This window comes from Leptinotarsa decemlineata, unplaced genomic scaffold, assembly GCF_025532065.1.
Source record: "Leptinotarsa decemlineata unplaced genomic scaffold, Ldec_3_MD MMD2_tig00026282_RagTag_RagTag, whole genome shotgun sequence".
Classification (NCBI taxonomy): Eukaryota; Metazoa; Arthropoda; class Insecta; order Coleoptera; family Chrysomelidae; genus Leptinotarsa; species Leptinotarsa decemlineata.
Window position 1 is genome coordinate 17074419 of NW_027412668.1, and position 20596 is coordinate 17095014.

Genomic DNA, 20596 nt, shown 5'->3' on the forward strand with positions numbered 1-20596 from the left:
GTGGCTCTTGAATTGAAATCAATTTGGGAATGATCAAAGAGTACTTATCTATTCATATATATATATATATATATATATATATATATATATATATATATATATATATATATATATATATATGTATTTTCCTTGTATTTTTTGTTTCCTACCAATAAAAGCAATTATTATTGTTATTATTAATTGTTTTGGGTATTATTGTCCATATGGCTTTTTCAGAGTTTCCGCAAACATTCGACATTAGCTTGGCAGATTCGGCTAATAAGACTGCTGCAAGTCAAGCAACAGCTATTTCCTTCTCTGCTCATCATTGCTCTTGATCTTAGCTGCCTTTTCGAATTGACGATGATATATGGTTCATAATGTGGTTGATCAAAGTGCTGTTAAAGATAACTTCTTGGAATTGGTGGCCCTAGAGGGCCTTATCGACTGACCATGTAACCATATGGTCATGTTTGTCTTCCAATTTGTTCAAATATTCCTTCAATTTTTTGTTTACCTATTCTATGATCTGTTTTTTTCACCTTTCATCTCTTTTTAACCCACTTGCTAATATTTTCGAAGAGTTTTTCGATTTCTTGGACTAGTTTATTATGACTTGCACGTGTTGAATTTTTACAATTATTCCATTGAGAAAATTAGGTTATTGGCCTAGTTTTAGTAAGTAATTGCTCTTGATCTTGTATAGATCATTTGGAGTTATTTTCTTACCAGTTCCTCCTTTTTTCCTTTTCCGTTCCTGAAGTTTTCGAATCATTGTCCTTAATAATTCAAGGATATCTAACAAAACAGCCGTGAAGTTGTAGTTACTTACTCGTGAACTTAACGTCCATACCACTGAATCGTTTCAATCTTTTATTATCTTTCAGTTTCATCGTTGGGGCTACTAATTTAACCCTATCCTTTTTTTAAACAGTGATGTACCTAATTATTAACGATTTTATTCAATCGTGATTTTTTTGTCAAACCAAGACCGTAATCATGTCTCAGCCACCGTATTCAACAGATTTTCCCCCTGCGAGTTTTTAGTGTTTCCCAGATTACAGAGACCCATGAAAAGACGGCATTTTGCAACGATTGAAAAGATAAAAACCGAATCACTAAGAGAGCTCAAGGACCTACCAAAAAGTGCATATCAGTAGTGCTTCGAGGATTGGAAATAACACTGACATAAGTGTTATAACTGAGGGGGACTAGTTTGGGGAGACAAAAAATTGATGAATAAATTAATATTTCTTGAGAATAATGAAAAATCGCAATATTTTTTAACAGACAGCGTACTTATACATCAAGAACACCTTTCAAACTTTGGCAGGAACTCATTTACCTAAATCAAAGCCGCCAGACCATTCTCTGTGTTCATCATTTCTTCCAGTAGCATGTAAAATTACGGTAAATTTAATGATACTTACTCAAGTGGACAAACTTACCCCACCTATATTAATCACAAAAGCACGAGTGAGAGACATTCACACCGCCAGAAATAGAGCATAACGGTATAATAAAAAATTTTTAATCTACACTGCATTACAATTCAACTGAGATGTGCTTGAATCTGTACTTCGAAAAGTTTCAGCCTCATCTGTCACAAGTTTATATCAATCTTCTGAAAAATTCTGACCGGGACGCGGTTGACGCTAAAGATGATTTTGAATCAAAAGAAGAACTACATCATAATCTGACAATTATTTTGGAGCCTTCATTTCGATTCAGTTCTCTGAACCATATCCTTTTCAAATTTCAGTGGTTGATTATTTGTGGTATATTATGAAGGAATATTTTTGTAACCGTGTCATTAAAATTCCTCAATTTCGGTTATTCGGGATGATGATAGGGTATGAATGAAATAGTTTTCATCGTTCAAAATGTGTTCCGTGATGATATTCATTGTCTATTTCTGATGTAATCTCGATGTTCTTTATCATACACTCCAAATGATCTCTAAGTTTCACAAAGATAACTTTTACCAGTAGAAAAAAGTATCTAATAAATGCAATTTTTTTTTCTTCTGTGTTGGTAGGTTTTGTGTGAGTATAGATCTCAGAGTATTAGTTGTTTTATCAGAAGTTCTACATATATCAAATTAGTCTTATCTTATATATGTTTCGTTAAAATTTTACAATTCGGTACCTGAAACAATTAAAAAAATTAATAATAAGCATTTGTTCAAAGAAAAGCTGTGGGTATATATACTTGAACGTGGGAGATATTTTGTACAAATGCTGAACTAAGACTTCAAATACTTACTTTAATGACTGAGCTTAACGCATCTTTCGCAGATGAAATTCTCATTACTCATTGCATTTTTTTTATCATATGAGTATATTGAAACTGTATTATATTGAAATTTCATCATAATGTTTATATACCTACCTGTTATTTTATTTTATTATATAACTTCACTGAAAATTCATTATAATTCTTATAGATCTATTTAAAATTGATTTCATGTATGTTTTATTGCTATAACGAAACAAGTTTAAAAAAATTTGTCTGTTTTAAAATCTGTTTTTCCGTTAATCAGCTGTCGCCCCCATACGAACGATAACTCTCAGAAGTTGAGTAACTTGTGCGAGCTAAGGACTAACGAGGTCTTACCTTTTAACGTGTGATTCCTAACACGGTTGCAGAATCATCCCAGCTTCAACCAGATAAATTCTCTCGAGAAAAATATCTGGTCGAAGCGGGAATCGAACCCACGGTCTTCCGATCGTGAGTCGGGCGCACTACCACTGCGGCCAATTCCACTGTCTTATTCATTTAATAATTATTTTAAAATGTATGTATATTTTGTATTCTGTACAGCTATCTGTTAAGGAAACAAAGTTATTACTATTATTATTATTGCATTGTGTATTCTTTATGATACTTGACTTATTTATTTATATACACACGCATTCTTAAATTGTTCAATTTTCACATTCCATAAATTTTTATATTTTGTATTTTGTAATCTTTTTTTTAATTTTATTGTAAAACAACGATAAAAATAAAAACAACTATAAAAATTAATTGGGGCTCCGGGGCGACTTCATTGATTCCAGTGGCGCATTTGCTTTTTCAGCTACAGGAAAACCCGTAATTTTTTCTAAATGTTACATGCATATGTTTTTTGTACATGATACCATTCATACATACAGTGTCACCGATAAAGTCCGCATCAAATGGGAAACTTTTTTATTTATCGTTTTATGTGAAATTTGATTTTGGCAGTAGATTTTGCTTAAGAAATGATGTCAAATGGCGTCTACAAAATAGGTCACGTGATTTCCTTAACCTGTCAAAATTGATATTTAAAAAAAGAAACATCGAAAAATGACATTATTCTTCAAAATATCCAAAAATATCAAAGGATAAAAACATTTTCTTTTGTAATTTTATACCCACACACCAAGTTTCAAACCCATAATAAGTATTTTATATTTTCACTATTTTTCCGCATTCCTGCTTTTTCTACTTATCAAAATTTAAGCACACCTGTACTAAATCATTTATTTTAACTAAACTCGTCACCGAATTTCTTTTTTTGTAATATAATAATATTTTAAGAGCCTCTTTGATGTTAAAAACAAATTTTGAAAAATAAAAGTTGTCAAACTTGATGCAAAGTTCATCTAGTTTCAACGGGGCTTTCAAAACTATACAGTACTTGAGTTTTTTAATGAGCAAATGGCCTCACAATATGAATTAGAACAAAACGGAACATTAGGAAACAATATCTTAGAGTGTTTATTGTTTTTTTAACAAAAAATACAGTGGAATTCAATCTTAATTAAAAGGAACTGAAAATAAACATGTACCTATACCTAATAGCAAAAAAACACGAAAAAAAGACTCACGACATTAAATACACTAACTTTCTGTATGTCTTCCATCGCGTTCTATGCAGATAATTGTCCTTCTTGATACATCTTTTATTGAGTTGCTGATACTTACAGGGTTTATGTTTAAAATAGAGTTTCTAATAACAGTTTCTAGGTGATTCACGTCACGAAAAGGTCTTTGTTTATAAACGATTTGTTTCAAGTAACCCCACAAGAAAAAATCTAGTGGGGTCAAATCTGGCGACCTAGGCGGCCATATTTGCTCCATATTTCGCCCAATAAGTTTGCCCCTAAACATTTCTAATAGTTTCTCTTTGACTTGTCTTGAACTATGAATAGGAGCCCCGTCACATTAATACCACAGACTGTGTCTTATTTCAACCGGCATATTGTCCACTATATCACTGATCTCAGTATTTAGAAATTGCAAATAATCCTGAGAAGTTAAATTGTGTCGAAAAAAGAATGGTCCCATTACCTGATTATTTAAAACACCGCACCACACATTTGTTTTAAATGAATATTGGTCCCGACATTCTATCACAAAATGAGGATTTTCCTGAGCCCACCACCTACAATTCTGGGAACTGACTACGCCGTTCGATGTGAAGGTAGCTTCGTTGGTCCATAGGATTTTGTAAGGAAATTTTCTGTTTAATTCTACTTCTCCTTGGTACCAGAAAGAGAAATCTAGTCGAACATCGAAATCTCTTTCCTTTAAGGTATTTATAAATTTGGGTTTGTTGGGTTTGAATTTATTTTTATGTAAAATTGCTCTTACGCTTTCTCTTTTAACGCCAGTTCTATCTACAATATTGGTAATACTTGATTTTCCCTGTTCGATAACATCCAGGCAGACAGCCAACTGAACCTCATCATTATTGCGTGATGGATTATGACGTTTTTTAAAAGTATTTTCAACTGAACCAGTCAGTTTAAATTTTTTTGAAATCCTACTTACAGTGGATTGCTGTACATGTCTACCAGGATGTCTTGCGTTAAAAATATCAGCCACTTGTCGATGCAATGTGTTTTCACCACAAATTAGCACAATTTCAATTTTTTCTTGTAAAGATGACATATTATTTTAATTTTCATACATTACATTGAACTAACGGGCATTAATTTATTCAGTGACAGTGACGTTTTCTAAAACACATTATGTAGTTTCATATTTTTTCACAGCCTACCCAGTTTTTTTGAATTAGTGTTGTTAGCGGAGTAGGTAAATGTAAATACTATGAGTTTTTTTCTTTTATTGAATGGGCTTCAAGAATCACGAAATGATGTTTCCTAATGTTCCGTTTTGTTCTAATTCATATTGTGAGGCCATTTGCTCATTAAAAAACTCAAGTACTGTATAGTTTTGAAAGCCCCGTTGAAACTAGATGAACTTTGCATCAAGTTTGACAACTTTTATTTTTCAAAATTTGTTTTTAACATCAAAGAGGCTCTTAAAATATTATTATATTACAAAAAAAGAAATTCGGTGACGAGTTTAGTTAAAATAAATGATTTAGTACAGGTGTGCTTAAATTTTGATAAGTAGAAAAAGCAGGAGTGCGGAAAAATAGTGAAAATATAAAATACTTATTATGGGTTTGAAACTTGGTGTGTGGGTATAAAATTACAAAAGAAAATGTTTTTATCCTTTGATACTTTTGGATATTTTGAAGAATAATGTCATTTTTCGATGTTTCTTTTTTTAAATGTCAATTTTGACAGGTTAAGGAAATCACGTGACCTATTTTGTAGACGCCATTTAACATCATTTCTTAAGCAAAATCTACTGCCAAAATCAAATTTCACATAAAACGATAAATAAAAAAGTTTCCCATTTGATGCGGACTTTATCGGTGACACTATATATGCCAATTTTTATGGAAAACAAGTGTTTTGCACTTATCCAAAAATCACTTCATTCATTCATTCTATGTTGTAACTTATTTGTATCTGTATTTGTATTTATCCTTTGTGAATAAAGTTATATTATTATTACACAACCCTGGAATATGAGGTACAACATTAGTTTTGAAAGTTGAAAATACTCAAGAAAGGTTGATAAAAACACTGATCTCTTGACGAAAAAAATGACTTTCGTTCAATATAAGCAATATAAGCAAAGGTCACGAATCGTATTTTTACGATTCGTGACCTTTGCTGCTGGGCGGAAAAATTACTTTTTCCCTAAAACATTCACTGATATATAAATACAAGGCATCCGATGTGGCATATTTGAGAAATTTTGCAGACGTTCCAAAAAATCTAATAGGCAACCACCGCAGAGTCGGTTCTGTCATAAACACTGCCCTGGAACGCATTTTTGTCGAAACTCAAAATGTCGGACTCAAGTCACGTTAAGTCTGGACAGTCCAGCCAATTACATAACTCGTAACTCGAAACTGGGCCACTACATTGGCCCCTAATCATCTGTCCGCCTCGGCTGCTGCGTTGAACGAGATCTTTCGGTAAAAATGCACTAAAGTGCCTTTTACGAGTCATACACGTGGGTCGATGAAAGCATTCTCAGTCTTGTAATTGCGTTGTTATTTTTTGTGCAAACATGAAATACGTTTCCTTTTGTGTTATTCATTTACATTTAGACATAACGAGAAAGCAATATTTCTAACAATACGAACATTATTATCAAAAATCGGTGGACATTCCAAAGGATTATATCATTTGAAAATTTCTATTTCAAATTTGTAGGAAAAAATTATTTGGTAGAAACATTATTCAATGAATGAATGAATTACGGCCTTCTTTGAATTTTAATTATAACATTTTATTGTGACTTTTTTAAGGTTCCATATTCAGAAGAACAATTATCGATGAACACAAGTGTTCAAGAAACACATTTTTTGAAGTTATCGCTTTTCCAAACATGAAACACGCTTTTTCATTCTTGAAATTTTTTTTCGCAGGAGAGGAAAATCTTCTTAGACATCCCCTGGTGATAGATATCTAGGAGGTGTATACCCCGCGCCCCTCACTGAAACTACTTGAGCATTACTTCAGTGAGAGAGGTGTCTATCCCAACTGATTCTGTCTTCTCTTTCTTTCACTCAATATACTTTTCTCTATCCATTTTCACATGATACCATGAATCCTACCGTAGTTATTTTTTTAGAAAGGAGAACCCGTTTCAAATTGGTATTCCTGCCGAACACTTTTCCATCTCATACATATGAAAAGTGTGTGCTCTGCGTCATTTATTTCTCCACAGAATGGATATACCTCACTTTCCACGATTGAACAAGTACCTATTTCCTGAAGCAGCCGTATCCAAAAATTCCTCGTGTTATTAAATAGTCCACTTCACCTTATGGTCTACATATCCACTCACTTATGTTTGGTATCATGTGATGTCCCCTTCTCCCCATTTTTCCGTTCGTCCACAAGTTTTGCCAACGTGACATAAGGTTGCTTCTTGCGGTTATTCTATCACTCCATGTATACAGGGTGTAACTGAATAAGTATGTAAGATACAGCCCCTTATAGCGGGTACATAAAATTTGTATAACAATTTTTTTCACAAGCACTGAAAAAGTTACAATATTGAAATTAACCTGACGTTTTGTACTACCAAAAAGACACTTAGCCAGTAATTTATTTGGTTTACTCCATGGTTGTAAGGGGTGGAAAACGCAACCCTAAAATGTATTTCCAATGTAACTTTTTGTGTTATTATTTGTTTACCATTTAAAAATTTATTTCCAATAGCATGTTTCATTCTAAACAAAAAATGTCTCTTTGGTTTTTTGACCAAAATAAACCAGTTCACAGCAATAAGTTATTGGGGGTATTGGCTTTAAAGGGCTGTATCTTAACAAAGGATGCTCCAATGAAGTTTCTTCATATGAAAGATCCTACCTTTTTTTCGATGAGGAATCACCTCTTTGAATGTTTCACACTTATTCAGTTACACCCTGTATTTGTCCTACCTTCCCTCAATGAGGAGTTCTATAGGGGGTTTTCCAGATATTACCCCTTGCATCTGTAGATATTGTTCTCTAGGTAGCGTTGAATTCTGGAAGTTTCATCACAAGATTTTTGTTACTGGTCACCTTGTGGCAGGCTGGTGCGGTATACAACATTTGACACTGGGCTACACTCAATAATGCTCATTTTTTGGATGATCTGGCTCTTCCTATATGTGACATAAGATGGACAATGCCCTCACTGTTTTTTGCCATTTTTTGCGAAACTCTTGCGATGTGGTAAAGAAGGTTTTTGGCTTTCTACGACTCCATCTTGATACAAAAGAAAAAGTGGGAATCTTCCAAAGAAAAGAAGGAAGTAGTAACTCTATACATACATGTATAGATCATGCAAAGAAGTAACTTTCAGACACAAACTGAAAGAAATAGCCCTCCTGAAATAGCTACTTTCATATAAACATTGAATTACACGAAAGAAAAATTCTTTCGAAACAAATACTTTTATATGAACACTGATATATATATATATATATATATATATATATATATATATATATATATATATATATATATATATATATATATATATAGAGTTATGTACATTCGTTATGAAATTATATCACAAGATTTCTACACAATATACTAAATGAATGGTAAAATTTCACTTATATGGAACACTGTCATCCTCACTGGTAAACATCGATGGCTCCGCCATAAGACACTTGCCTTAGGGCTCTTCAGTACCAATCTGGATAATATTCTAAGATAAAATCACACAATTCATTCATAAATTATGTCATGGAATAAGTTTGATCTACTTATGTCATCGATGACATCGTAATGAGATTCATTCACTTATTTGATAAATTCCAGCCATGAGGAATCTTGTTTATATTGAAAGGATTATATTTTTAGGAGTGATCAATTTTTGGAAAAGAAAGTTTTTGGCTTTCTCCATCTTGATACAAAAGAAGAAGTGGGAATCTTCCAAAGAAAGAAAGGAAGCAATCAATTTTAAAATAAGTAACTCTATAAATGGATGTGTAGATCATGCAAAGAAGTAACTTTCAGACACAAACTGGAAGAAAAATCCCTCCTGAAACAGCATATAAACACTGAATTACACGAAAGGAAAATTCTTTGGAAAGAAATATTTTATAGGTTTGTTCTAGTTATACGAAATTCAGTTTCTTGAACGTAAGGATCATGTGCAGTTGATATAGAGCATTCTGGTTTATTGGGAATAATTTCAGACTGATGAATCCTCTGTTCTGGTTTCGACTGCGAAATGATCCTAAACTGTTTTGAACCGTCCCGAATCGTTCTTGCTTTCGAAGCTGAACTGTTGAGAACTGTTCCCGTTGCTCATGCCCATTTATGTGGAAATTTGTTTGGGATATTTGCTAGGATGTTTTTTTGTTTATTTGATTTGAATAATTGATGATTGAGCTTAGATAAAATTTGAACTGACTATAAGGATACGCTACATAACAAAATGGACATGATCAATAGTATTTTCTCGTCTTCATCTCTTCATATATACGATAGGTGGCACAGTGGTCTCCTCAAAAGCGTTCTGGTTTAAACAAGTGCCCGAGACTATTTCGGACAGTTTGAGATTTTTCGCTTGTACGCCACATCTCTTGCGCTGTTTCCAAACTGTTTTGGATGTTAGAACCAGAACAAACCTTATATGAACACTGAATCATACAAAAACTACTTTTTTCTTTTGTATCAATATGGAGAAGTACAAAGCCAAAAACTGTCTTTCCCAAAAATGAATCCCTCCTAAAAATATAATCCTGCAATGTGTTCAACGAAAGTCAGCTTGGTATCTAGCGAGACTCCTAGGTATTTTACTGCTCTTTTGGAAGCACCGCAATAGCCTGTGCATCGAATTGGACAGGTTTTTTTGTTGTTAAGAAGGCCGCTTCTGTTATTTCTGGGGCTATTTCAAGTCCTTTGTCTTTTAACCAGTTTGATACTCTCTGAAGCACAGTGTTTGCAGTGGTCATTAGGATCTCTTCGCCTTTGGCTACCACAACCATAGCAATGTCGTCAGCGAATCCAATCAGCGTGACTCAACATTATTCTTTCAGTCTTAGAAGACCATCATATATGTATAATTGTTCCAGAGCATTGGTCCTAGAACGAATTCCTTGAGGTACACCGCTACTGATTTCTTTTGTTCCCACAGAATTATCTGCTTCCATGATGACCTCTCTCTCTCTCTCTCTCTCTCACACATTTTGTCAAATATGACCTCAATAGACTCAAGAGGCTCACGTTAATACGTTTCCTTCTCAACTTCACCAGGATTTCCTGCCGTCTTGCGGTGATGAATGCTTTCCTAATGTCAAACTTTATTATCACGCATAATCTCCGGTGTGGCCAGGATAATGATTGTCCTGCCTCCCTTGCCAGCTTCCACACATATTCTTTAGCACCCACCGTTTGTTTTCCCTCTACGAATCCAAACTAACGCTCCGATAAACCATCATGTTGTGTAATTTCTAAAACATGTTTCGACGAACTATACAAGAGAAAATTCTGCTTCTCGGCTTCTGAATTTAAACGAAGACACCCAAATGATACTCCTGTGTACTCTGAAACAGTTTCCAAAATTTACAACCAGTTCAAGAGAATCGGTCAAGTAATGAAGGTAAGAAAATAAGAAAAAAAAATCATATTGATGATGATACCATTTTGGCAGCATATCGTGCTGATCCCCATATAAGAATGAGACATTTGTCACTCCAATTCAATATAGGCACAAGGCAATAACCTGAATGACAGTAATTTCTTGAAAAATTATATTCAGTGATGAGGCGACTTTCATCACTAACGGTGTGGTATCTTCTTAGAATCTGAGATATTGGCAGACCAAAATCCGCACTGGGTGGTGAATTGTCGAAATCAAATATCCCAAAAACTAAATATGTAGTCTGGGATACTGGAATAATTGCCTCTGAATGTAAGGAATAAATTGATTTTTCAGTTGGACGGTTTACCCGTTCATAATTATGGGACAAGCAGAAAATGTCTCAACAGAAACCTACCTAGGAAGGGCATTGGACCTAATAGCCCTCTTATGATGTGGCCCCCACGTTCCCCTGATCTCACTCCCTAGACTTTTATTTATAGGGAACGTTACACCTGGAAGTTACACCTGGGGAACTGAGAAAAGTGGTTGTAAATAATATAAAAAGAATAGAAAATGTATTCTCTTCGAAGACAGACTCATATTTGAATTTTGTGAATCCGAATCGATATAGAATTTTCAGTCTCTTCGTTATTGTTGAAATTATTGGTACTTATACATGGGAAACATGTGAACCCTGAAACTTCAGTATGTTGAATTGACTTTGGAGGGTGCAATTATATTTTCTTAACTTTATAAAATTGGTAATATTTTTGCAGTTATTTTCTAATTTCATCGCGTGACTTCCAAGGAACAACATCATCATCAATTATTTTTTTGGGTAATCAAATAGACAAATTTTGAATGAAAATCAGATATTTCCGTTTCAAAAGTTAGTGATTATAGAAATAATATATGACAAGTGAAACACTCACATACGAACAATATCTTGTTCTTTGTTAAATGTTTCAAAATAATTTCGAAACATGAATGAACATTGGAAAATAGTGTATTGTTAACCCAAATGACTTTTTAGAATTAAAATCATCTTATTATGATGAACGAATTCATGTTAATGTACGAAACGTCAAGTGAAAATTAAATTCATTATTTTACCCCCTGGTATGATTTACCGTAAAAATGGGTTCTTGCATCGCGACTGGCGGGCAGAGTATATCACTCAGGCTAACACCATTTAGCCGATAACTGTATTTTCATCATTTTCATCAATCCTGTGAGTTTCATCATTCTACCTTGATATTTACGGAAGTTACGGGGGTGCTTCCATGAAAAGTGAGACAAATTTGGCTTTTTCAGGACTGATATTTTCTCAGGGAAAAGGTGTACCTGTAGTAATTTTCTGAAGGTATTTTTAGCCTATTTTGCCCCTTAGTATGATTTAACGGGAAAATGGGTTCTTCCATCGCGAATGGCGGGGAGTGTGTATTACACCATTGAGCTGGTAAGTGTATTTTCAGCATTTTCATCAATCCTGCGAGCCGCATCATTCTACCTTGATAATTACGGAAGTTACGGGGGTGCTTCCATAAAAAGTAATTTGGATTCAGAAAACCATCATTAATAGGATAAAAATAGATATTCTCAGAGAGACATCTAGGTCAATCCTATTTTCTAGGTTTCAGCAATTTTATATGTTTCATGCCCTCTATCATTTTTTATTCTAACGGTTTGAAAAATTGTGTTTTATTCTATTTTTTACAAAAAAAAATCGAATTTTTCTCAAGTTAATATTTTTGCAGAGCACGAATACTTTTGATGTCTTTCAATCTTGTCGATTTTAGATAAGACAAAACAGAGAATATAAGGTATACTCAAAATTTTAGTGGCAAATATGAATCCCTCTTGGCCCACATTTTCAAAAGTTCTCTTTTCATCCATAACATCAAGATATCTACAAAATTGTGTTTACTGTAATCACTTTGTCGTTGCTCGTTGAGTTTAAGCAGAATTAATGTTTTGATTGAGGTGGTGTGAGAAGAATAATTATTGCCCCACTGATTTCTAAGAAATAAGTCATATTGTGACTATTAGAATGTCCCGAAAGACACCATTACGTTCAAAAGTGAACTTTATATAAATCTTACTAATAGCATGCTGAAATTTTCACTAGCAATTCCCATAACAATTAATAATTGGCGGTGTTTCCATGAACGATAAATATAAATATTATTTCCCAATAGCGTATGTATCTGGGGCAACAAGAGTAACAAAATGTTTCCAATATCAAACTGCTATATAAAAGTAAATAATCTGGTTGGGAGCGATTGCATGTAAATGAGTGTATTATGAAAAGAATTCTGAAATATGATAGTGTCGAACTGGTTCAATTATGTAACTATGAATACGTCTCTGCTTCTGGTCATACCATCTACTTTCTAGAGAATTTACTGTTTTCAATCAAGTGGGTGGATAAAATTGATTATGTGTAATGTTAAATAATACGGTTGGGTATACTGATACTTGAAATTCTCTGGTTTAATTTTCACAAACCTCAAGAATGATGTTATGGCATTTTATAATCTTACTTATAATACGATAGTTTATTGTGAGGTAAATTTTGGGGTCAACACCGAACGGAAAGTTTCAGCACCAATAACTTGAATGATTTATTGATTGACTACGTTGGAACTTGTGATGTACTGATTAATGAAATATTATTTCAACGATCTATATAGTATACTATTAGGTATTGGTGTCCACCATCGTTATTCATGATATTATCATGTTAACTTATGTCTACACTCTCTTAGACATCTAGATATGCCCGTTGTTGTTAACTCGTCAAATCAATCTTGATGAACTAAAGTCTATGGAATGGCTCTGTAGTGTATGACTTGTTTTAAATACCACCTTCTTACCTAGTTCCTTGAGCATCTTTCCAAAGATCTTCGTGTATTGGTGCTATGGAACTGAGATATATTTGTCTTGGTTTTCGTCTTTTCTTAAAGTCGAGATTTCGTTCATTCTTAACCATTCCTAACCTAAACTTTTTCTTTCCTCAAGAAACCATTACTGATTGCAGGAACTCAAAAACTTACGAAATTTTTCTAAACTACTCATGATAATAATTACAAATTGTCATAATATATACTTTATTTCCAATACGCATTTCTCTACATAGTAGTTTCTTCAGTTGAAATGTTATTCTACATTAATTCACAATGCAATTCATACAAATTATCGACGTCAATTGACAAATTATCAATTGGCAAATGATAGTTTTAAGAACAGGTATTCAGCAGGTACAAAACAGGTAAATTTTCGTTATTGATGATTCGACTAAATTTAGTAAATTTTCCATGCGAATAAACTTAAGGATGTTTCTTGTTGGACGTCCAATAGTAAATTTGTCCTTTTCTAGTAATTCGTAGTTTATGTCGGAGTCGTGATTATTTTCCAACAGAAGACAAGCGAAGGTTGAATTGGTTTTCCTTAACAAATAATTAACCTGGTGTTCGGAGATTCTGGTTTTGAAATTTCTAGATGCTCTTCCAATATAAACTTTCGGGTAAGAACCACATTTTAGGTAGTAGGCACACGATATGGCAAGTCGTACCTAATCAAAAGTATATGCACAGATTTCTATAAAATATATGATAAAGTGAATGATGATAATTTTGACAAAATTCAATAAAAATTATGTGGTTTTGGCGAAATCTGGACCACCATAAGAAACAAATTTGGGCCTCTCCTCCAAACTGAAGAAGAATATTTCATGAATTCAGAAACTGAAGACATTAAAGATTTCTATGATTTCTCTCAAGATGGTATCGATGAAACCTGTACTTTTTCCTCAACCAAATCAAAATATATCAACTTTAATTAATGTTGATGATGTCTTTTTTCTTGATCATAAATACAACACAAACTTATTATAAGGATTGATCAAGTTTGGTCGAAATTTTTCAGGTGAACTCCCAGAACATCCAGAACTTCCAACCAGCCTGAAAAGCAGCTTGGAATTCGTTCGGTTGCACAATTTTACTAACCGATTTGAGGAACACTCAATGTGGCCAACAAAGCCTAGGAACTGTTCAGAATAAAGTCAAAAAACACAGAAAACGACCAAGTTCTGCTTGGGAAGTGAAATCTACACTATGATATTAATTTACTGTACTTCAGTAAAGTAACATATGATTTGTTGATTGGGATTTTTTAGTATTTCCGATAATACCTTGGAGACAATTAGGTACCGCTTTGAAGTTTTTTTTAAGAGCTCCCTTTTGATGTTTCAGTTATGGAGAATCACCCTTCAAACTTTTGGGAATTGGTGGAGTGGAGAGGAGGATTGAGGTATTTTCACTTCGCAATTGACAAACTGTATCACGAAATATCATCTACAGAATTTGCAACCAGAAATGAGTCGTATTTTTAAACGGTTTTATTTGGTTTGCCCTGTTTGTATGTTTGTTTATTTATTTATTTGTTTAGGTCAAATTCAGAAATTGAAGTTTCAGATTAATCTGATATTCAGTACACACATTTAGTTTTGTTGACAATACAGTTTAATAAATTCTCTGTCATTGAAAATCCAAGATGACCGCAGCGTCAAAGTAGCGGATTACATATTTTTTCACAACTACCTCAATATCAAATGACAGGGATGACTAGTAAGATAGTAGTACACTTATTTCATTGACATTATTATCAATCTCAATGTAGTTCGAGAATAAAATATTCTGGGAGGCAATGAACCATTTTGCATTTTGAAATACAAACGATATTTTATGTACTTGTACAATGAAGTATTTTGTTGAAGAGTCTAAGGAATTTTGAAAACATCTTTTTAGATAGGAAAAACTTCAAACAGGTAAACTTCCTTATCATTCATTGCACTTGGTAACAAAGAAAGAGGGTACGTGGCAGATCATATGCGTACAAATGAAATGAGTATAACTGTACAAAGAAATATGATTCAGCGACTGCAACGCAAAACACATTTTGTTTTTGCATGTAAACCCAAGAACTGTCATCTGATACAAATTGAAATAGTTTAAAAACAAACAACATTGAATTAAACTGTTTACGATGTTTCCGTTTCACAACATTAATGCATTTATTCACTGTAATTACGCTACTCCCATTTATGAATATCGTCGTAGGAAATTCTTGTAGGCACCCGGATCTGCTGCCTTAAAAATAGATCGTATAGTTTGATGATGACTAAGATAAACTTTAATTATGTTTCATTATAGTACACTTCTAAATTGACCGGTGAACCTTGAAGAAAAAACGTGCCCCCATTTGGGACAACTTGCTGCTATGAAGTTATAGAGCATTTGCTGACTAATAATAGGAAACAGAAAGTGAAAGTACTGATAACTTTTTGAAACAGTTAGCTCTTCTTTTGAAGCCTCACTTCAAATTTGTTACGTAACAAGTTTGTAGTATATAGTGTCACCTTTAAGGTTGGTTGTATATACGTTTCTTTTATTGGTGTACTTACATAAATTTGGACAGAATCTGTTCAAATTTTCCTCTTGACTGTTCAGCTTCATTTTAATACTAGCGACCTAATCAGGCTTCTTACGGGTAGCAGAATATATATGCATATATTTTTATTTTTGTCATAGTGTCATATCAGCTTGTCCATAGAGGAGGTTTCAATTTACTCTGCAATTTCAATCATTCCTCACTTATTTTGTTGCCGTTCTCTTGACATGTTGAATAACATTAGACTTCACTGGTCTATGAAACTGAATGTGTAGAATATTTTCCTGTTTACATTTAGTCAGTGGGCATACTTGAAGACTGGCTACAAATCAAATCATCTAAAGGAACAATTCGTTCAGGCCAGTCTCAACTCCCTACACTTTAGGTTAGCCTAAGTTAGGTTAGGTTAGGATAGGTGTCAGTCAATTAACCTACAGTGTAGGGAGTTGAGACTGGCCTGGGCGAATTGTTCCTTTGGAAGATTTGATTTATAGCCAGTCTTCAAGTATGCCCACATACTATATATGAAAAGTTTCCCTATACGAGAAATTGGGCAAATTTCTGATATGCGGTTGATAATCTCCTCCACAGGCAGATGGGGCTATGACAAAAACGTCGTTTGTTGTCTGCTTTAGCCTAGTTTGAGGAATTATACTATGAAATTAGCGACTTTACGTTGATGATAAACAATTTTTTTGATGTTGCTTGTATGTTATTTCTTTGTAATTTCAGTTTTTTGTTTATTAAAATTGTTATTTTCGGTTAATCTTTTTAATTTTTTTCAGGGATTTCAAATCAATTTATATTATACTAGTCGGAAAAGAGATACTCGCTTACCCAGATGACTGTATGTTGAGGCTTCAGCTTTTCCTCGTGTGTAACTTTTCTGTATTATTACGGTATCCTCAATTTCTATGACGTTGTTCTGGACAATTAAATTAAAACTGGTGATGTTCCTGTATATCTACGTGACAAATTAAAGTATAACTTTGAATATCATGAATACAATACAAGAAGTCGCAATAACTTTCATATACGTCAGACTAGTAATGTCATTCAAATAATACAGTTTTCATTAAAGAAGTTCAAGCATTCAACGAACTACCGGAGGATATTAAGAATGCTACCTCTCTAAATATATTTAAAAGAAAATTAAAAGTGCACCTTTTAGACCTACAAAGTGTTTAGTATAGGAACCTGCTAATACAGTTTTTTTTTCTTCTTTTTATTTTATTTATTGTGCTGTTTTTATTTATATGTTTCATGTTTATATGTGTTAGGAATCACACGTTAAAAGGTAAGACCTCGTTAATCCTTAGCTTGCACAAGTTTCGACTTCTGAGGGTTGTCATTCGTAGGGGTGCGACAGCTGGTTAACGGAAAAACAGATTTTAAAACAGATTTTTTTAATGTACATGATTTTAAATTTTAAATTTCAATTGTGACATTTAAATTTTTAACCTAGATCAAGACTAATATTGTAACTGCATTAGCTTGTGCTAAATAAACGATACATAACAATGAGCCTGTAGGAATTGGATACTTTCAATTACAGTCCAATGAGTATAGACCAAAAGCGGATGATTTACTTATAAATGGTTTCGGGGTTATAAATTTGTGATATGTTACGATTAGTAGATACTTGTTTAAAATGCAGAATGTACAATTCTCTTGAAAAAACTGAATAAACGTGCACTTCATTCAAATTCTTCATTCCAATGACTAATGAACCTCAGGACCTGATTTATTAGAAACTAGTTATTGCCCGCGGCTTCACCCTCGTAGAATTAGGTAGTTGTAGTACTAATTAGTACTGTTGCTATATCGCTGCTGTTCCAATGTTTTGACAGAATCAGAATCAACGAACTTAGGCGTGCGCAGCGTATTAAAACAGTGCTTTCAAAAAATTATTCTACAGAGCCATCTAGTGGCGAGTTACAGAAAAATGGATAGCCTTCTCTATGAAAAATTACTTATATGTGTTAAGTTTCATCACAATCAGTTGAGCGATTTAGAAGTTTATCACTTACCAAACAACCAACCAATCAACCAACCAACCAACCAACCAACAAACATCCATTTTTATATATTAGATTAGGCACTGGTAGTCCGAACTGATGAAATAAACCACTTCCACATTAAATGTTTCAAAAATTTCAACCAATCTGTTTGTGTTACAACGTACATATTTCACAGATTGGGTTTTATAGACAAGAAAAATCTGGTATCACTCAACGTGCCACAGAGAATGACCACAGAAGAATTTAGGAATGCTTGAAATCATTGAGACCGGTAAATGACTATATATTTTTATATGCCCTCGAAAGTTTAGAAATAGTACAAATGTGGAATGAGATCTATGAACGGCGACAAAGATCACATTCTCATCCACCCTTTGTTGATACTCTTACGTGATTACAGGTGGAAAACAAGTCAAAATTGAGTATCAATCAGATAGCAGAAAACATTAAGAACAGTAACAAAATACCAGAAATAACTTTGATGCACGCATTAGTAAGGTAATGATTCGTAATGATTCGTGAACACCAAACCCTTATTTTAACACCTCGACACGTGTTTCGATCACCAAGTGATCATCTTCAATAGGAAAATCAAAGTGATCTTCCTTCAGTTTGATCTTCCTCTTGAAGATTATCACTTGGTAACCGAAACACATGTCAAAGTGTTAAAATAAGTCGGCAATGCGATTACCTTTACTCCTGTCGTGTCCTTTAACTCACCTCAGGATAATGTAATTATCTACCGACGCTTTGGCTATATCTTGGTGGCACTCTAGTACTAGCCCTGAGGTAACACGTTGTTTGTTGAAGGCTAATAGGTCTTGTCTACTATCAGTGCAGATTGTTATGTTTTGCCAGAAATTTCTTTCCTGGTTATTTCTTTTGTAGCGATTGAAATACCAGCCAGTTCTGTTTGAACCACGCTAGTATTTTTTTCCATTCCCTACTTAATCCTTAGGCTTAGTGATCTGGAGTAAACCCAACTGAGCCTTCTTTGGTTTTTGAGCCGTCTGTATATAGCATCTGACTCTGTGTTGTGTTTTATTTGTACTTTGTAGGGTTTATTGAACTGGGTTCTATTGCATCACTGGCTGCCTGTAACAGAAGTTGCGTAGTTAGCGCTTCTCGCCATAGGCTTAGCCTCAATTGACCATTCCTACTTCGAGGTTTACATCATCCGTGCGTAATCGTAACTTGGCCATTAACGCAGCCTCCTTAACGTACAGGTCCAGAGGGGTTATTTTGAATATTTTAATCCATTCTGAGATAGGTATAAGCCATCACACGGGTAGCACCACCTCCCTGAAAAAATCGTTACATTTCAACAAATTCACATAAAATACTATGAAATATACACATAAACCTTTCTCTTGAATCACTCTGGTGGAAACCGTTCAGATAGACACAGACACGGAGCGGTGAGATATCTCAATGATTTATAATATGTAGTGATAATGATTTGGAATATCTCTCTTCAAAGATCAATTTTCATGAATGATTCATATCTTGTAGTAATGAGTGTCAGAACGTCCGGAAAGCTCCCATTGTTGTGATTTTATTTCAATCAGCTCAAACTATCTACCCGTGATAGGAATCACACGTTGAAAGAAAATACCTCGTTAGCTCGCACAAGTTTCGACTTCGGAGGGTTGTCGTTCGTAGGGGCGCGACAGCTGGTTTACAAAAAAACATATTTTAAACATATACATATTTAAATCCCACCTATTATATTGAAAACTTAAGTTTCACTTGTCAAGGTGTTAATTTAGTGTACAACAATGAAGCTCCCATTTAAGAAGGTGATAAAAACAGAAATAGCCTGATTGCCAATTATACGACTTATATGTAAATGATTGTGTTACAGATCTTATGTTGGACTCATTTTTCACACACTCTTAACAATATCCATCACCGCCCAAAAATATCCTTGATCCTTTCAGATATTATTAATATTTTCATTTGCATACTATGCATATGGTTAACGAAAAATTAGTTTTTTTATTGAATAATTCATGATCTCAATATAGAATGCAGGTAATGAATTTTGACATAATTGGATTAGAATTCGACAACAAATCGAAATAAAGTGTTGCGAAATTCGGGTATGTTATATAATTCACCTTTTATTTGATGAATAAATCAATTATCAACGGGTTGAATAATTTTAGATGAGTGAGTTTTTGAGAAATAATATTTTGCCTCTGTACATCTGTATCATGATATGGAAAACGGGAAACTGATTACTGCTCCAAAAACGGCCTCGTACTTAATAGCAACAAATCAAATATCATTGTTTTATCACTTAGATACAATGGATCACAGTATATTGATAGAATAATACTAAATCTATTGTAGAGAAAAAAACCAGTCATATTCTTAGGGTTTTGACTCCCAATTATCCTGGAATGATCATATTGACTCTATTTCTAATAAATTATCCAAACATAGTTTCGTTATCTGGAATCTTAAAAATGTTGTTCCCAGTAATATTTTATTGAGCTACTACTATGCCAATGTTCCCTCAAGTCTGAATTACTGCTTAGTCTGCTACGGTAACAGCAGCAGATTGAATGATCTGTTGATTGCTCAAAAAAGATAATAAGATCCATGTGTTTTATAAAATATGGTAATCCTTGTAAGCAGTTATTAACTGAGTTACAAATTTTAACTATGATATCCATGTATATTTTAAATTGTACCATCTTTATTAAGAATCAT